This window comes from Bombina bombina, chromosome 2 (assembly GCF_027579735.1).
Source record: "Bombina bombina isolate aBomBom1 chromosome 2, aBomBom1.pri, whole genome shotgun sequence".
NCBI classification, from domain to species: domain Eukaryota; kingdom Metazoa; phylum Chordata; class Amphibia; order Anura; family Bombinatoridae; genus Bombina; species Bombina bombina.
The window spans coordinates 87,301,553-87,320,578 of NC_069500.1; the positions used below are offsets into that span (position 1 = coordinate 87,301,553).

Consider the following 19,026-nt stretch of genomic DNA (forward strand, 5'->3'; position numbering starts at 1 on the left):
TGAATACTTTAAGCTTTAATAACTTCAGATTGGTAATAGGTGAGACTTTCCATTTGATCTTCTAAAAATGTGTATGTGGTTGTAATAATAATAATAATAAAAATATATAACCTTCAACCAGCATTAAAGGGATACTAAACCCAATTTTTATTATGATTTATATAGAGCAGTCAATTTAAGCAACTTTCTAATTTACTTCTATTCATTTGTCTTTGCTCTCTTGGTATCTTTATTTAAAAAGCAGGAATCTAACCTTAGGAGTCGCCCCATGTTTAGTTCAGCACCCTGGGTAGCGCTTGCTGATTGGTGGCTACATTTAGCCACCAATCGGCAAGCGCTACCCAGGTGCTGAACCTAAAATTGGTTGGCTCCTAAGCGTTCATTACTGCTTTTCAAATAAAGACACCAACAGAACAAAGAAAAATTAATAATAGGAGTGAATTAAAAAGTTGACTAAAATTGCATGCTCTATCCAAATCATGAAAGAAAAACATCTGGTTTTAGTATCCCTTTAATGTCTGAATTGTGTATCTTTTGTTGTCTTCCATATGTTGCCAAAAGGCTTTTTTAAAAAATGTGATAAATCAGGGGGTATTAATTCAATTGCAACTGAGTAGTCTCTGTGTGGGAATAAGTTGACAGTTGTGACATGTTTGCATTATCTTTTAACTGGAATACCATGAGCAAAAATGAAATGTTAAAGGGGCATGTAAAAATATGCTTTCATAGAAATTGGCCAAGTTTAAACAAAGAATACAAAAAAAAGTACATTTTCTATGAAACCGGACACCATAAAGTACAATCTGATTTGTTTACAAAGTTGTAACAAGATTTTGAGGGCCTTATAGTTACAGAAAAGGTTTTAAAGGCAGAGTCTACTTAATTGTTATTATTGATTAATAAAATAGATAACGCCTTTACTACCCATTATCCAGCTTGGCATAACCAACATTGTTAAATTAATATCCCTTATAACCTCTGGTGTTTGCCTGTTTCTGAGTCCCATCTAGCAGCCCCTTATCTCAGTGATCAGCTATACAGTGCTAGTTCATGTATGCCATATAGATAATATTGTGCTAACTCCCATGGAGAATAATTATGGTTATGCAAGAACCAGCACTGATTGGCTAAATTTCAAGTGTGTAAGAAGCACTACTAAGATAAGGGGGCAGTCTTCACTGGCTTAGATACCGGTAATTATAGAGATAAAAGGTATATAAAAGGTTTATTAATATAACAGTGTTGGTTATGCAAAGCTGGGGCATAATTAATACATGGATTATCTATCGGCTAGATTTGGAGTTTTGGCGGTAACGACCCGCGTAGCTAACGCCGGCTTTTTTCTGGCCGCACCATAAAAATAACTCTGGTATTGAGAGTCCACAAAAAGGCTGCGTTAGGCTCCAAAAAAGGAGCGTAGAGCATTTTTAACGCAGCTTCAACTCTCGATGCCAGAGTTGCTTACGCATGCGGCCAGCCTCAAAAACGTGCTCGTGCGCGATTCCCCCATAGGAAACAATGGGGCTGTTTGGGCTGAAAAAAAACCTAACACCTGCAAAAAAGCCGCGTTCAGCTCCTAACGCAGCCCCATTGTTTGCTATGGGGAAACACTTCCTACGTCTGCACCTAACACCCTAACATGTACCCCGAGTCTAAACACCCCTAGCCTTACACTTATTAACCCCTAATCTGCCGCCCCCGCTATCGCTGAACCCTGCATATTTTAACCCCTAATCTGCTGCTCCGTAAACCGCTGCTACTTACATTATCCTTATGTACCCCTAATCTGCTGCCCCTAACACCGCCGACCCCTATATTATATTTATTAACCCCTAATCTGCCCCCCTCAACGTCGCCTCCACCTGCCTACACTTATTAACCCCTAATCTGCCGAGCGGACCTAAGCGATACTATAATAAAGTTATTAACCCCTAATCCGCATCACTAACCCTATAATAAATAGTATTAACCCCTAATCTGCCCTCCCTAACGTCGCCGACACCTAACTTCAAACATTAACCCCTAATCTGCCAACCGGAGCTCACCGCTACTATAATAAATGTATTAACCCCTAAAGCTAAGTCTAACCCTAACACTAACACCCCCCTAAATTAAATATAATTTTAATCTAACGAAATTAATTAACTCTTATTAAATAAATTATTCCTATTTAAAGCTAAATACTTACCTGTAAAATAAATCCTAATATAGCTACAATATAAATTATAATTACATTGTAGCTATTTTAGGATTAATATTTATTTTACAGGCAACTTTGTAATTATTTTAACCAGGTACAATAGCTATTAAATAGTTAAGAACTATTTAATAGTTACCTAGTTAAAATAATAACAAAATTACCTGTAAAATAAATCCTAACCTAAGTTACAATTAAACCTAACACTATACTATCATTAAATTAATTAAATAAAATACCTACAATTACCTACAATTAAACCTAACACTACACTATCAATAAATAAATTAAATACAATTCCTACAAATAACTACAATGAAATAAACTAAAGTACAAAAAATAAAAAAGAACTAAGTTACAAAAAATAAAAAAATATTTACAAACATAAGAAAAATATTACAACAATTTTAAACTAATTACACCTACTCTAAGCCCCCTAATAAAATAACAAAGACCCCCACAATAACAATAAAATGCCCTACCCTATTCTAAATTACTACATTTCAAAGCTCTTTTACCTTACCAGCCCTGAACAGGGCCCTTTGCGGGGCATGCCCCAAGAAATTCAGCTCTTTTGCCTGTAAAAAAAAACATACAATACCCCCCCCCCCAACATTACAACCCACATACCCCTAATCTAACCCAAACCCCCCTTAAATAAACCTAACACTAAGCCCCTGAAGATCTTCCTACCTTGTCTTTACCCTACCAGGTTCACCGATCCGTCCTGAAGAGCTCCTCCGATGTCCTGATCCAAGCCCAAGCGGGGGGCTGAAGAGGTCCATGATCCGGCTGAAGTCTTCATCCAAGCGGGAGCTGAAGAGGTCCATGATCCGGATGAAGTCTTCATCCAAGCGGGAGCTGAAGAGGTCCATGATCCGGATGAAGTCTTCTATCAACGGCATCTTCAATCTACTTTCTTCCGGATCCATCTTGCAGACCTCCGATGCGGAACATCCTCTTCTCCCGACGCCTACTAGCCGAATGACGGTTCCTTTAAGGGACGTCATCCAAGATGGCGTCCCTCGAATTCAGATTGGCTGATAGGATTCTATCAGCCAATCGGAATTAAGGTAGGAATATTCTGATTGGCTGATGGAATCAGCCAATCAGAATCAAGTTCAATCCGATTGGCTGATTCGATCAGCCAATCAGATTGAGCTTGCATTCTATTGGCTGTTCCGATCAGCCAATAGAATGCGAGCTCAATTATTCGTTATATTGTAGCTATATTAGGGTTTATTTTACAGGTAAGTATTTAGCTTTAAATAGGAATAATTTATTTAATAAGAGTTAATTAATTTCGTTAGATTAAAATTATATTTAATTTAAGGGGGTGTTAGTGCTAGGGTTAGACTTAGCTTTAGGGGTTAATACATTTATTAGAATAGCGGTGCGCTCCGGTCGGCAGATTAGAGGTTAATAATTGAAGTTAGGTGTTGGCGATGTTAGGGAGGGCAGATTAGGGGTTAATAGTATTTATTATATGGTTAGTGAGGCGGATTAGGGGTTAATAACTTTATAATAGTAGCGGTGCGGTCCGCTCGGCAGATTAGGGGTTAATAAGTGTAGGCAGGTGGAGGCGACGTTGTGGGGGGCAGATTAGGGGTTAATAAATATAATATATGGGTCGGCGGTGTTAGGGGCAGCAGATTAGGGGTACATAGCTATAATGTAGGTGGCGACGCTTTGCGGTCGGCAGATTAGGGGTTAATTATTGTAGGTAGCTGGCGGCGACATTGTGGGGGGCAGATTAGGGGTTAATAAATATAATACAGGGGTCGGCGGTGTTAGGGGCAGCAGATTATCGGTACATAAGTATAACGTAGGTGGCGGTCGGCAGATTAGGGGTTAAAAAAAATTAATCGAGTGGCGGCGATGTGGGGGGACCTCGGTTTAGGGGTACATAGGTAGTTTATGGGTGTTAGTGTACTTTAGAGTACAGTAGTTAAGAGCTTTATGAACCGGCGTTAGCCCAGAAAGCTCTTAACTACTGACTTTTTTCCTGCGGCTGGAGTTTTGTCGTTAGATGTCTAACGCTCACTTCAGACACGACTCTAAATACCAGAGTTAGAAAGATCACATTGAAAAGATAGGATACGCAATTGACGTAAGGGGATCTGCGGTATGGAAAAGTTGCGGCTGAAAAGTGAGCGTTAGACCCTATTTTGAGTGACTCCAAATACCGGAGTTAGCCTAAAACCAGCGTTAGGAGCCTCTAACGCTGGTTTTCACGGCTAATGCCAAACTCCAAATCTAGGCCTATGTTTTTAAACAATAACATTTTTCAAGTAAATTGTCTATTTAAATCATGTACCCTATAAACTACTTTTAGAGAAATGTCAAGAACCAAACTCTAAATGAATCCATTATTTCTCTTGTTAAGTGTATCCAGTCCACGGATCATCCATTACTTGTGGGATATTCTCCTTCCCAACAGGAAGTTGCAAGAGGATCACCCACAGCAGAGCTGCTATATAGCTCCTCCCCTCACTGCCATATCCAGTCATTCTCTTGCAACTCTCAACTAAGATGGAGGTCGTAAGAGGACTGTGGTTTTTTATACTTTATTATTTCTTCAATCAAAAGTTTGTTATTTTTAAATGGTACCGGAGTGTACTGTTTCTATGATCTTAGCAGAAGTAACTAAGATCCTTTGCTGTTCTCACATATTCTGAGGAGTGAGGTAACTTCAGAGGGGGAATAGCGTGCAGGTTTTCCTGTAATAAGGTATGTGCAGTTAAAATATTTTTCTAAGGATGGAATTTGCTAGAAAATGCTGCTGATACCGAAGTAATGTAAGTAAAGCCTTAAATGCAGTGATAGCGACTGGTATCAGGCTTATTAATAGAGATACATACTCTTATAAAAGTGTATTTTAAAACGTTTGCTGGCATGTTTAATGGTTTTTACATATGTTTGGTGATAAAACTTATTGGGGCCTAGTTTTTTCCACATGGCTGGCTTGAATTTTACATAGAAACAGTTCCCTGAGGCTTCCCACTGTTGTAATATGAGTGGGAGGGGCCTATTTTGGCATTTTTTTGCACAGCAAAAATTACAGACACAGACATCCAGCTTCTTCCTGCATGATCCAGGACTTCTCTGAAGGGCTCAAAAGGCTTCAAAAGTCGTATTGAGGGAGGTAAAAAGCCACAGTAGAGCTGTGGCAGTTGTTGTGACTGTTTAAAAAACGTTTTTGTCATTTGTTATTCCGTTTTTGGTATTAAGGGGTTAATCATCCATTTGCAAGTGGGTGCAATGCTCTGCTAACTTATTACATACACTGTAAAAATTCCGTTAGTGTAACTGCATTTTTTCACTGTTATTTCAAAATTTGGGAAAATTTGTGTTTCTTAAAGGCGCAGTAACGGTTTTTTATATTGCTTGTAAACTTGTTTTAAAGTGTTTTCCAAGCTTGCTAGTCTCATTGCTAGTCTGTTTAAACATGTCTGACACAGAGTACCCTACTTGTTCATTATGTTTGAAAGCCATGGTGGAGCCTCATAGGAGAATGTGTACTAAATGTATTGATTTCACCTTAAACAGTAAAGATCAGTCTTTATCTATAAAAGAATTATCACCAGAGGGTTCTGTCGAGGGGGAAGTTATGCCGACTAACTCTCCCCACGTGTCAGACCCTTCGCCTCCCGCTCAGGGGACGCACGCTAATATGGCGCCAATTACATCAGGTACGCCCATAGAGATTACCTTGCAGGACATGGCTGCAATCATGAATAATACCCTGTCAGAGGTATGCTGTTAGAGCCATGTCTGATACTGCGTCACAGTATGCAGAACATGAGGACGGAGAGCTTCAGTCTGTGGGTGACATCTCTGACTCGGGGAAACCTGATAAAGAGATTTCTAATTTTAAATTTAAGCTTGAGAACCTCTGTGTATTGCTTGGGGAGATATTAGTTGCTCTGAATGACTGTAACACAGTTGCAATTCCAGAGAAATTGTGTAGGCTGGATAGATACTATGCGGTGCCGGTGTGTACTGATGTTTTCCCTATACCTAAGAGGCTTACAGAAATTATTAGTGGGATAGACCCGGTGTGCCCTTTTCCCCACCTCCTATATTTAGAAAAATGTTTCCAATAGACGCCACTACACGGGACTTATGGCAGACGGTCCCTAAGGTGGAGGGAGCAGTTTCTACTTTAGCAAAGCGTACCACTATCCCGGTTGAGGACAGTTGTGCTTTTTCAGATCCAATGGATAAAAAATTGGAGGGTTACCTTAAGAAAATGTTTATTCAACAAGGTTTTATTTTACAGCCCCTTGCATGCATTGCGCCTGTCACTGCTGCGGCGGCATTCTGGTTTGAGGCCCTGGAAGAGGCCATCCAGACAGCTCCATTGAATGAAATTATTGACAAGCTTAGAACGCTTAAGCTAGCTAACTCATTTGTTTCTGATGCCATTGTTCATTTGACTAAACTAACGGCTAAGAATTCCGGATTCGCCATCCAGGCGCGTAGGGCGCTATGGCTTAAATCCTGGTCAGCTGACGTGACTTCAAAGTCTAAATTACTCAACATTCCTTTCAAGGGGCAGACCTTATTCGGGCCTGGCTTGAAGGAAATTATTGCTGACACTACTGGAGGCAAGGGTCATACCCTTCCTCAGGACAGGGCCAAATCAAAGGTCAAACAGTCTAATTTTCGTGCCTTTCGTAATTTCAAGACAGGAGCAGCATCAACTTCCTCCGCTTCAAAACAAGAGGGAACTGTTGCTCATTCCAGACAGGCCTGGAAACCTAACCAGTCCTGGAACAAGGACAAGCAGGCCAGAAAGCCTGCTGCTGCCCCCAAGACAGCATGAAGGAATGGCCCCCTATCCGGAAACGGATCAAGTGGGGGGCAGATTTTCTCTTCGCCCAGGCGTGGGCAAGAGATGTTCAGGATCCCTGGGTGTTGGAAATCATATCTCAGGGATATCTTCTGGACTTCAAAGCTTCTCCTCCACAAGGGAGATTTCATCTTTCAAGGTTATCAGCAAACCAGATAAAGAAAGAGGCATTCCTAAGCTGTGTGCAAGACCTCCTAGTAATGGGAGTGATCCATCCAGTTCCGTGGACGGAAAAAGGACAGGGATTTGATTCAAATCTGTTTGTGGTTCCCAAGAAAGAGGGAACATTCAGACCAATCTTGGATCTAAAGATCTTAAACAAATTCCTCAGAGTTCCATCATTCAAAATGGAAACTATTCGGACCATCCTACCCATGATCCAAGAGGGTCAGTACATGACCACAGTGGACTTAAAGGATGCCTACCTTCACATACCGATTCACAAAGATCATCATCAGTTCCTAAGGTTTCCTTTCTAGACAGGCATTACCAATTTGTAGCTCTTCCCTTCGGGTTGGCCACTGCCCTGAGAATTTTTACAAAGGTTCTGGGCTCACTTCTGGCGGTTCTAAGGCCGCGAAGCATAGCGGTGGCTCTGTATCTAGACGACATCCTGATACAGGCGTCAAGCTTTCAAATTGCCAAGTCTCATACAGAGATAGTTCTGGCATTTCTGAGGTCGCATTGGTGGAAATTGAACGTGGAAAAGAGTTCTCTATCACCACTCACAAGAGTCTCCTTCCTAGGGACTCTTATAGATTCTGTAGAGATGAAAATTTACCTGACGGAGTCCAGGTTATCAAAACTTCTAAATGCTTGCCGTGTCCTTCATTCCATTCCACGCCCGTCAGTGGCTCAGTGCATGTTAGTAATCGGCTTAATGGTAGCGGCAATGGACATAGTGCCATTTGCGCGCCTGCATCTCAGACCGCTGCAATTATGCATGCTAAGTCAGTGGAATGGGGATTACTCAGATTTGTCCCCTCTACTAAATCTGGATCAAGAGACCAGAGATTCTCTTCTCTGGTGGCTTTCTCGGGTCCATCTGTCCAAGGGTATGACCTTTCGCAGGCCAGATTGGACAATTGTAACAACAGATGCCAGCCTTCTAGGTTGGGGCGCAGTCTGGAACTCCCTGAAGGCTCAGGGATCGTGGACTCAGGAGGAGAAACTCCTCCCAATAAATATTCTGCAGTTAAGAGCAATATTGAATGCTCTTCTAGCTTGGCCTCAGTTAGCAACACTGAGGTTCATCAGATTTCAGTCGGACAACATCACGACTGTGGCTTACATCAACCATCAAGGGGGAACCAGGAGTTCCCTAGCGATGTTAGAAGTCTCAAAGATAATTCGCTGGGCAGAGTCTCACTCTTGCCACCTGTCAGCGATCCACATCCCAGGCGTAGAGAACTGGGAAGCGGATTTTCTAAGTCGTCAGACTTTTCATCCGGGGAGTGGGAACTCCATCCGGAGGTGTTTGCTCAACTGGTCCATCGTTGGGGCAAACCAGAACTGGATCTCATGGCGTCTCGCCAGAACGCCAAGCTTCCTTGTTACGGATCCAGGTCCAGGGACCCGGGAGCAACGCTGATAGATGCTCTAGCAGCTCCTTGGTTCTTCAACCTGGCCTATGTGTTTCCACCGTTTCCTCTGCTCCCTCGACTGATTGCCAAAATCAAACAGGAGAGAGCATCGGTGATTCTGATAGCGCCTGCGTGGCCACGCAGGACCTGGTATGCAGACCTAGTGGACATGTCATCTCTTCCACCATGGACTCTGCCTCTGAGGCAGGACCTTCTAATACAAGGTCCTTTCAATCATCCAAATCTAATTTCTCTGAGACTGACTGCATGGAGATTGAACGCTTGATTCTATCAAGGCGTGGCTTCTCCGAGTCAGTCATTGATACCTTAATAGAGGCTCGGAAGCCAGTCACCAGGAAAATCTACCATAAGATATGGTGTAAATATCTTTATTGGTGTGAATCCAAGAGTTACTCATGGAGTAAGGTTAGGATTCCTAGGATATTGTCCTTTCTCCAATAGGGTTTGGACAAAGGCTTATCAGCTAGTTCTTTAAAAGGACAGATCTCTGCTCTGTCTATTCTTTTGCACAAGCGTCTGGCAGAAGTTCCAGACGTCCAGGCATTTTCTCAGGCTTTGGTTAGGATTAAGCCTGTGTTTAAAACTGTTGCTCCCCCATGGAGCTTAAACTTGGTTCTTAAAGTTCTTCAGGGAGTTCCGTTTGAACCCCTTCATTCCATTGATATTAAACTTTTCTCTTGGAAAGTTCTGTTTTTGATGGCTATTTCCTCGGCTCGAAGAGTCTCTGAGTTATCTGCCTTACATTGTGATTCTCCTTATCTGATTTTTCATTCAGACAAGGTAGTTCTGCGTTCCAAACCTGGGTTTTTACCTAAGGTGGTTTCTAACAGGAATATCAATCAAGAGATTGTTGTTCCATCATTGTGTCCTAATCCTTCTTCAAAGAAGGAACGTCTTTTGCATAATCTGGACGTAGTCCGTGCCTTGAAGTTTTACTTTCAGGCTACTAAAGATTTTCATCAAACATCTGCCCTGTTTGTCGTTTACTCTGGACAGAGGAGAGGTCAAAAAGCTTCGACAACCTCTCTCTCCTTTTGGCTTCAGAGCATAATATGCTTAGCCTATGAGACTGCTGGACAGCAGCCCCCTGAAAGGATTACGGCTCATTCTACTAGAGCTGTGGCTTCCACCTGGGCCTTTAAAAATGAGGCCTCTGTTGAACAGATTTGCAAGGCTGCGACTTGGTCTTCGCTTCACAACTTTTCAAAATTTTACAAATTTGACACTTTTGCTTCTTCGGAGGCTGTTTTTGGGAGAAAGGTTCTACAGGCAGTGGTTCCTTCCGTTTAAGTTCCTGCCTTGTCCCTCCCATCATCCGTTTACTTTAGTTTTGGTATTGGTATCCCACAAGTAATGGATGATCCGTGGACTGGATACACTTAACAAGAGAAAACATAATTTATGCTTACCTGATAAATTTATTTCTCTTGTAGTGTATCCAGTCCACGGCCTGCCCTGTCCTTTTAAGGCAGGTTTAAATTTTATTTAAACTACAGTCACCACTTCACCCTATGGTTTCTCCTTTTTCGTCTTGTTTCGGTCGAATGACTCGATATGGCAGTGAGGGGAGGAGCTATATAGCAGCTCTGCTGTGGGTGATCCTCTTGCAACTTCCTGTTGGGAAGGAGAATATCCCACAAGTAATGGATGATCCGTGGACTGGATACACTACAAGAGAAATAAATTTATCAGGTAAGCATAAATTATGTTTTTTGGAAATGCTCAAAATTAAGCAAATGTGGACCAGAGTTAATTTCTGGCCTACAAAAACCACTGGTCTACCAATAACTAATGATGTTATACAGATTTATTTTTCCTGGACTGGTCACAGCTCAACAGGAAAATGTAACCGTTTCTAACTAAGGTAATATTAGATGTATACTTCAGAATTGGTTGAAATCCAATATTACTTCTCTAAGCGCCATTAAATATAGCAATGCAACAACTTATTAAAGAACAGTATGATGCTCTCGGAGATAATTTGTCCAGAACACAGTTATTAATTGAGAAATGGGAAATTTATATTAAACGGTTAGATCCACTTAATCAAAAATAAATATTGTCCCCTTTGTTAAAATGGATTACATGCAATATCAACTAATTATTGAGTGTTCTTTATTTAATGTTGAGTTTTGACCACTTAGAATTAAATAAATAAACACAGTACCGTGCTAAAGTCTTAGGCCACCATTAGATTTGTTGTTTTAGCAATGGTATAATGACCATATATAAATATTTCTCGGTCTCTTTATTAGAATAAAACCAGAAAAAAACATGATATTTATATGTAGTATTAAAAAAACAGAAAAAAACTGCTTCTATAGGCTAAAGGGCTAAAGTGGCAAGTATTTAGTGTGACCTCCCCTTACACTTGAGCAATAGAGGTAACTTGCCTCTAGTAAACCTAAATGGAATGGAACCCTAATTAATGTCATTACACCTATATTTGTCCTGCTATTTCATGTCAAAATGACTGCTGTGAAAAAGGTCTATTACACCAGGTTTGTGCAAGACATGTTTGAACATTACATACACATGTAGTATGAGTTTAATTCATTGGAAGCTTGCTAATAAGACCAACTTTCAATCACATCATTCCATTCAAAATGCCAAAGATCACAGATTTTGACTGACATAAAATCATACTTTTGCATCAGCAAGGCCACTCTCAAAGGGCAATCGGCAAACAAAGTGGATACTCAAGCTGTGATATTTCAAAGTGTTATAAAGAAATCAGTAGAGGTCAAGGACAAAAAAAAAGGAATGGAGGGCCAAGAAAACTTTCAAAATCGGATGAGAAGTTTCTCAAAGTTTCTTCTTTGAGAGACCAGAAGAAGACCAGCAAGGACTTGGCTCAGCATTTGGCAAGATATGCTAAAGCTCACAAAGACTGAAATGAAGATTAGTGGAAAAGAGTATTTTAAATTTTTGGATTCAATCGTCGACAATATATGAGAAGAAGAGTTGGAGAGAGATTGACGAATGAGTGCTTGCGTCCTTCAGTGAAACATGGTGGAGGGTCTGTCCTGGTTTGGAGCTGCATTTCTGCCAGTGGTGTTGGCGATATTGTCGGAATTGATGGGATCATTAATGCTGAAAAGTACAGACAGGTTTTAATTCATCATGCCATTCCTCCTGGAAAGCACCTGATTGGGAAATGTTTTATTTTTCAGCATGATAACTATCTTAAGCACACTGCTAATGCAGTGAAATTATATTTGGAGAGAAAAACAGCTGATAAAACACTGACAGTCATGGAGTGGCCTACACAGAGTCCAGACCTGAATATTATAGATACAGTATGGGATCACCTGGCTGGACAGAAAAAGAAATAAGACAACCTAAATCTAAAGAAGTCTGGGAAGATTACTTCATAAAACTTCAGGAAAGTCTCCCCAAAAGAGTTAATGTGCTTAGTGCCAAGGGAGGATACACTAAATACCGACTTTTGCCTGAAAAAGCCATTTTGTTCTGAAAATTGATTTTTATTATATTTTGTGCACATTTTTCCTGTATTTTCTGTTTGTATTATAATAAAGAGACTGAAAAATAAACATGGATGGTCATTAACACAACAAATCTAATGATGGCCTAAGACTTTTGCACAATACTATGTGTGTGTGTGTGTGTATATATATATATATATGTGTGTGCGTGTGTGTATATATATATATATGTTTGTGTGTGTGTGTGTGTGTGTATATATATATATATATATATATATGTGTGCGTGTGTATATATATATATATATGCGTGTGTGTGTGCGTGTGTATATATATATATATATGTGTGTGTGTGTGTATATATATATGTGTGTATGTATATATATGCGTGTGTGTATTTATGTGTGCGTGTGTGTATTGTATAAATAAAATTTCTAATAACTATTGAGTGCTGTTTAGCATATTTATAATAGCTGGTTGTTAAAATGATTGATTCATTTTGTGATGAATAATTTGGTGTGTACTTAACAAAATTAAAATGTAATTAAAAAAGTATAGAATGATGTAAATAAAATGTCGGCTGTGTTTTCTTTTTTAAACTGTACACTATTTGTTCAGTTTGCAGGTGTGTTATGCCAAATATATCACAATTTGTTCATATAAAAACTGCAGTTTTGGTTTAATTATAAGAAAACAGTAGGGTAGATAAAATGTGTATGAAGGAATCACATTCACTTTTTCTTATGTAGGTTTTGTGCAGTGCTCCTTTATACTTTGTTATATGTTTGTTGTCTCTCTTTGTTAAAGCACCTATTGTAACCATACAGTAAACCGGTCGTTCTGTACTTTTGTTTATCGTTCATACAACAGGCTGGTTGTAATAAAAGTCAAGTAGTTAAACTTGTTTTGAAAACAGAAAGCAGACCTAGTACTGGCCAACACGGTCATTATCTTATGTGCAGTAAATCATCGAGTGTGAGTCTTAGAAGATATTCTGAAATTATCAGGGAAACACAACAGTCTCTTGGGTTATAGCTTTTTATGTTAAATAATTTGCTGCTGTTCCAGATTCAGAACTTCCATCTTTCAACTACTTGGTCAGTACAACTACTTTTATATATATATTAATTTACTATTTCATTCTTCTTTAGATACAGAAATTAAGAGAAGACCGGAAACGACCATAGTTACTTTTAGTCCAGAGATTAAACATAACCAGTAATAAATAATTTGATACATTTTAACTACATTTTATTAGAAGGCTTCTAGCACTAAAAAAGATTGAGTTGTTTTTCATAGCATATGTAAATATATTGTGTGTCAAAAACAAACATTGTGTCTTAGTATATGGTAGATATGTTGTGTTGACATCATAGACGATTTTAAAGATAATTTTTTTTAATGGAAGCAAAAAATCTATTTGACTTCAGTGGAGGTAAATGTTACGCAAATCTGCCCTTAATATTGTGAAGATTATGGAATAACATTTGCTGTAAAATTATTAACAAAAAAATACTATTGTTCTGATTTCCATTGCTATGGAGTAGACTTTCACCTGACTGCAATCATTTTTTATAGCCCTGTGTGTGTATTTTTAATACAAGTTAAATGCTATATTAATTTACATAGAAATTATCACATTTATAAAAAAACAAGAAAAAAAACAACCTGACTTATTTATTTCAGATTTTTGATCACCTATGGGTCATGGGTAACGAGCAATTTGGCATGTTCCTTTAATTAAATTTGAGTGAACTAGTAACTGTTTATTTCATGATTTTTTAAATTGAGTAGTACCTAACTGCTAACTGTAAATCACTATTGAAGGAACAAAGCAAATGTTTTTGAAACAAGTACATTGGAAAGTTTTTGTATGTTTCTCTGTTAGTCCCAAAAATGTTACTTCGGAATTTTTTTTTCCTTTTTGTATAATTATTTTCTTTTTTTCTTTCTTTTTTTTTTTCTTCTTTCTTTTTTTTGTGCACGTAAATTTCCATGCCTTCTTTTTCCATATTACTGTATAAGGAGGTGTTAGCACCAGGTATTTCTTTACCTGTTTCCAAAACATTAATAAACCACAGTGCCAGCTTTCTAGTTTTCTTTAAATAAACAAAATATGATAACGTGTGTGCAGACACGTGATGCCATAGTTTAAATACGGTGGCGTTTAATGAGTTATTGAGGTGTAGCTTCCAAATTCCTGTAACTCCCAAGATTCTCATCCATCAGTCTTTAGGAAGCTGTCATAAGGGAACTTCAAAATAACTGAGGGGCAGGGATCTATGCATAAAACAAATGATTAAAAGCTATGAAATCTCACACTCTGTATATCATTTTATTTGTCATTAACGTTCATAAAGATATTCAGTTCTCAATATAGTCTTTTTAAAGGTGTAGCTCCATATAAGTAACTAGGTTAAAGGCCACCTCTTATCTGAGTGTATTTGAGGTTTTCACAGCTAGAGGGCATTGTATCATGTGTGCCATATAGATAACATTGTGCTTACTCCTGTGGAGTTACTTATGAGATGGCACTGATTGGCTAAAATGCAAGTCTGTCTAAAGAACTAAAATAAGGGAACTGTCTGCAGATGCTTAGATACAAGGTAAGCACAGAGGTAAAAAGTATATTAATATAACTGTGTTGTTTATGCAAAACTGGGGAATGGATAATAAAGAGATTATCTATCTTTTTAAACAATAACAATTCTGGTGTAGACTGTCCCTTACAAGGGACATTAAACTGCTAGGTACAACTAAAATTCTATCCTCTGTCGAAATCATAAAAGAAAAAAATTGGTTTTCATGTCCCTTTAAAGGGATAGTAAACCCATTTTCTTTCTAATGACACGGTGAGTCTACGGATCATCATAATTACTATTGGGAATATCACTCCTGGCCAGCAGGAGGCGGCAAAAAACACCACAGCAAAGCTGTTAAATACCACTCCCCTTACCCACAACCCCCAGTCATTCTCTTTGCATCCAGCAAGGAGGTGGTAAAGTTTTTAGGTGTCTGAAGATTCTTCAATCAAGAGTTTATTTTTTTGTTCTGTTTTTTATTGGGGTCTAGCTATGTTCCACATCTGTCTCTTCAGTCAGTAGAGCTGTGGTGGCTTTTGAGCACTTGGAAACTGGTGGGATTTTTCATTTCACTGTGCATTCCATGTTTGGTGTTACCCTATCCGGAATGCCTGATTAAGAGTAGTCTGTCCTTCATTTGTTCCACGGGTCTATGGGGGGAGTAAGCCTTTCTATATTTGTGAGCTGTATTAGCAAGAACAAGGAGTATTGGCACAGTGAAAGTACTAGATAGGAAAAAGGGATATAGTAATCCCTGGTGCTAACCCTTAATAATCAATTGAAAAAAGGGGGAATTGGGGGAAGTGGGACAAGAAGGGGTTAATTAGCACTCATTCCATTTGATATTTTTTTGATTGTTGAGACAAATTCAACTAATAGTTGCAAAGATAGATTAATTAAAACTTACTATTTTATTAAACCACTACTAAAATGGAATTAATATTACAACTGGGAAAGTTCCCATATACCTCTTAGTTAAACACACACACAGAAATTCATTACCATCTGCAATGTACCGAGAAAATGAGCATAGCTCCAGCCACCCCCCTGTATTCCTGGCCAGTAACAGGATACTCTGGCTTCAGGTGACAGGGATGGCCTTATTGCCACGCTCTAATCTCTTGCAGACAATTCCTTGTTTTGTGGATTAATCAATATAAGAGTTTAAAATCAAAAACACATTCACACTAGCATACCAAACACACAAACGCGTTTCGGCCGAGTAGCGGCCTTTCTCAATGTGTATAATCAACTGACAAGACGAGTGTTACACTGAGGATTCTTTAAATACCCTATGTGTTAATGTCTTGACCAATCCCGTCGCGTATTGTGTATACGCCCATCCATTAGCGAATCACAAGCGACTTTTTGTAACCGGAGTCAGTACTGACACTCAGTTATTCCATTGGCTGTAAGTGAGCCAATGATGCCCAATCTACGATCGTTAACTATAGTTAGTTTATATTATGCGATCGTTACATTCACACCGGTATTTTCCTCCATCAGTTTAAAATTTCCTCATGCTCTTAGTACCTAATTCTACGTGCACCTGAGATTGACATTTAGTCGTCTGAATTACACACAATGTGAAGATTATAACAGATAGCAAACTTGCTTACATACAAATGCTGTCCTTTCTATCACTCTGTTGGTGCATTATCGCTGAATTATGTTTAATATAGGTTATCCAAATAATCACATTAGAAAAACTTTCCCATCACGAGAGTCCACCGATGCTCATAAATAACTTATTAATATCGGTGCGTCTAGTTACCCACTGGGATAACATCTAAGAGAATACACTCTCACAACCTGCAACGCCATGTATGCAAAGTGATCACAGCCATGCTATTAACATTTGACTGTTAAAATCAATTCATCTGCGATAATTTTATTGTTTTAAATAAACAACTCTGTATGAGTCCAATATTTACGCCTTCCTCCATACTTATAGTTAGTGATTGTACGGTCTCATTGTCTCTAAGAATATTATTACCGTTTCTTATGATTAGATGTGACATGACATATTCCTGCAATGTTCTATAGTATATACATTTATTTTTACTGTGGTTATGAGAAACCCTTAGAGTTAGAATGAAGATAAAGAACAATTATTGCCATAAGGATATATTCCAATCTGATTGTTTAATGTCATCACTAGTAATGTAAGAGAAATTAAAGACATTGCGTGCCAACAATCACACACATAAGAGAATTTATAGGCGTAATAGAGTATGCATAAAATATTCACAGTGAAGATGTTTATATTGAACCTAAGCAACATGAATAGTGACATCATATTAATCATGTTGTTCTGCAAGTTATAGTGTTGTGACATAAGATGTCATTTTAATATTAAGTCATATATTTATATATTATGGATATACCTAATGGAACTTCTGGGTGCACGTTTTAAAAAAGGTACCAATTCAACCTATATAAGATGTATCTTTAAGGTTTATGAAGTTGAAGAATTAAAGAAATGAATCACAGGAATTCCCAAAAATTATTATTCTCATTCATGCCATTTGTCATTATAGTATTTAAATTAAATATCCATTTAGCTTCTTTCTTTAATAGAATTTGTTCCATGTCCCCGCCCCGGATACCTGGACGCACTGCTTCTAGTCCCCAACATCTAAATGTGCCAGTTTTCCCATTATGATGGTTTAAAAAATGCCTTGCAAGACTTGTAATTTGTTTGCCTTTTTCAACATCTTTTGCTGCATTTCTAATGTTACTGAGGTGTTCAGTCATTCTTATGCCCATTAGTCTAGTGGTCATACCTACGTATAAAAAAATTGCTGCTACATGATAAGCAATAAATTACATTATGGGTTTTGCATGAAATATGATTTTGAATGGTCCATTTTTTATTGAACCTGTCCACTATTGTTTTCTTTTTTACCATGTGTGTACAGATCTTACAATTCCCACATGCTAATGATCCCTTATATAAAGGGGCTTTTTTGGCATTTCTAGCAAAATGACTGACTGTCAATTGGTCATTTAGAAATTCTGGCTCGTCTATAGGTGAGCAGTGGTGTTTTTGGGATAATGGAATTTAATTGTTCATCTGATTGTAGAATGTGCCAATGTCTTGATAGTATATTTGATACTTGTCGGCTTTGGCTACAATATGTAGAGATAAATCTTAGAGGGTTAGAATTTTCCTCTATTTTTTTCACAGATGAATTGATTTTAACAGTCAAATGTTAATAGCATGGCTGTGATCACTTTGCATACATGGCGTTGCAGGTTGTGAGAGTGTATTCTCTTAGATGTTATCCCAGTGGGTAACTAGACGCACCGATATTAATAAGTTATTTATGAGCATCGTGGACTCTCGTGATGGGAAAGTTTTTCTAATGTGATTATTTGGATAACCTATATTAAACATAATTCAGCGATAATGCACCAACAGAGTGATAGAAAGGACAGCATTTGTATGTAAGCAAGTTTGCTATCTGTTATAATTTTCACATCGTGTGCAATTCAGCCGAATAAATGTCAATCTCAGGTGCACGTAGAATTAGGTACTAAGAGCATGAGTAAATTTTAAACTGATGGAGGAAAATACCGGTGTGAATGTAACGATTGCATAATATAAACAAACTATAGTTAACGATCGTAGATTGGGCATCATTGGCTCACTTACAGCCAATGGAATAACTGAGTGTCAGTACTGACTCCGGTTACACAAAGTCGCTTGTGATTCGCTAATGGATGGGCGTATACACAATACGCGACGGGATTGGTCAAGACATTAACACATAGGGTATTTAAAGAATCCTCAGTGTAACACTCGTCTTGTCAGTTGATTATACACATTGAGAAAGGCCGCTACTCGGCCGAAACGCGTTTGTGTGTTTGGTATGCTAGTGTGAATGTGTTTTTGATTTTAAACTCTTATATTGATTAATCCACAAAACAAGGAATTGTCTGCAAGAGATTAGAGCGTGGCAATAAGGCCATCCCTGTCACCTGAAGCCAGAGTATCCTGTTACTGGCCAGGAATACAGGGGGGTGGCTGGAGCTATGCTCATTTTCTCGGTACATTGCAGATGGTAATGAATTTCTGTGTGCGTGTTTAACCAAGAGGTATATGGGAACTTTCCCAGTTGTAATATTAATTCCATTTTAGTAGTGGTTTAATAAAATAGTAAGTTTTAATTAATCTATCTTTGCAACTATTAGCTGAATTTGTCTCAACAATCGAAACAATATCAAATGGAATGAGTGCTAATTAACCCCTTCTTGTCCCACTTCACCCAATTCCCCCTTTTTTCAATATATTTGTGAGCTGCCCTGCTGCCGGGCAGATTTGACCAGTTTTTATTTTCT

General features: G+C 38.5%; 1 protein-coding gene across 5 annotated transcripts in view; it reads left to right on the forward strand.

The window, feature by feature from the left end:
• Positions 1 to 19,026, forward strand: part of NEDD4L (NEDD4 like E3 ubiquitin protein ligase) — an 826,963-nt gene that overhangs the window by 401,971 nt on the left and 405,966 nt on the right. Inside the window, exon 1 of one of the 5 annotated variants that reach the window (XM_053701163.1) lies at positions 13,177 to 13,197. The exons of the other annotated variants lie outside the window; for them this stretch is intronic. The gene's annotated coding sequence lies outside the window, so the exon portion shown is untranslated. Of the gene's footprint in view, positions 1 to 13,176; positions 13,198 to 19,026 lie in introns of those variants that run through there. 5 annotated transcript variants of the gene reach the window in all.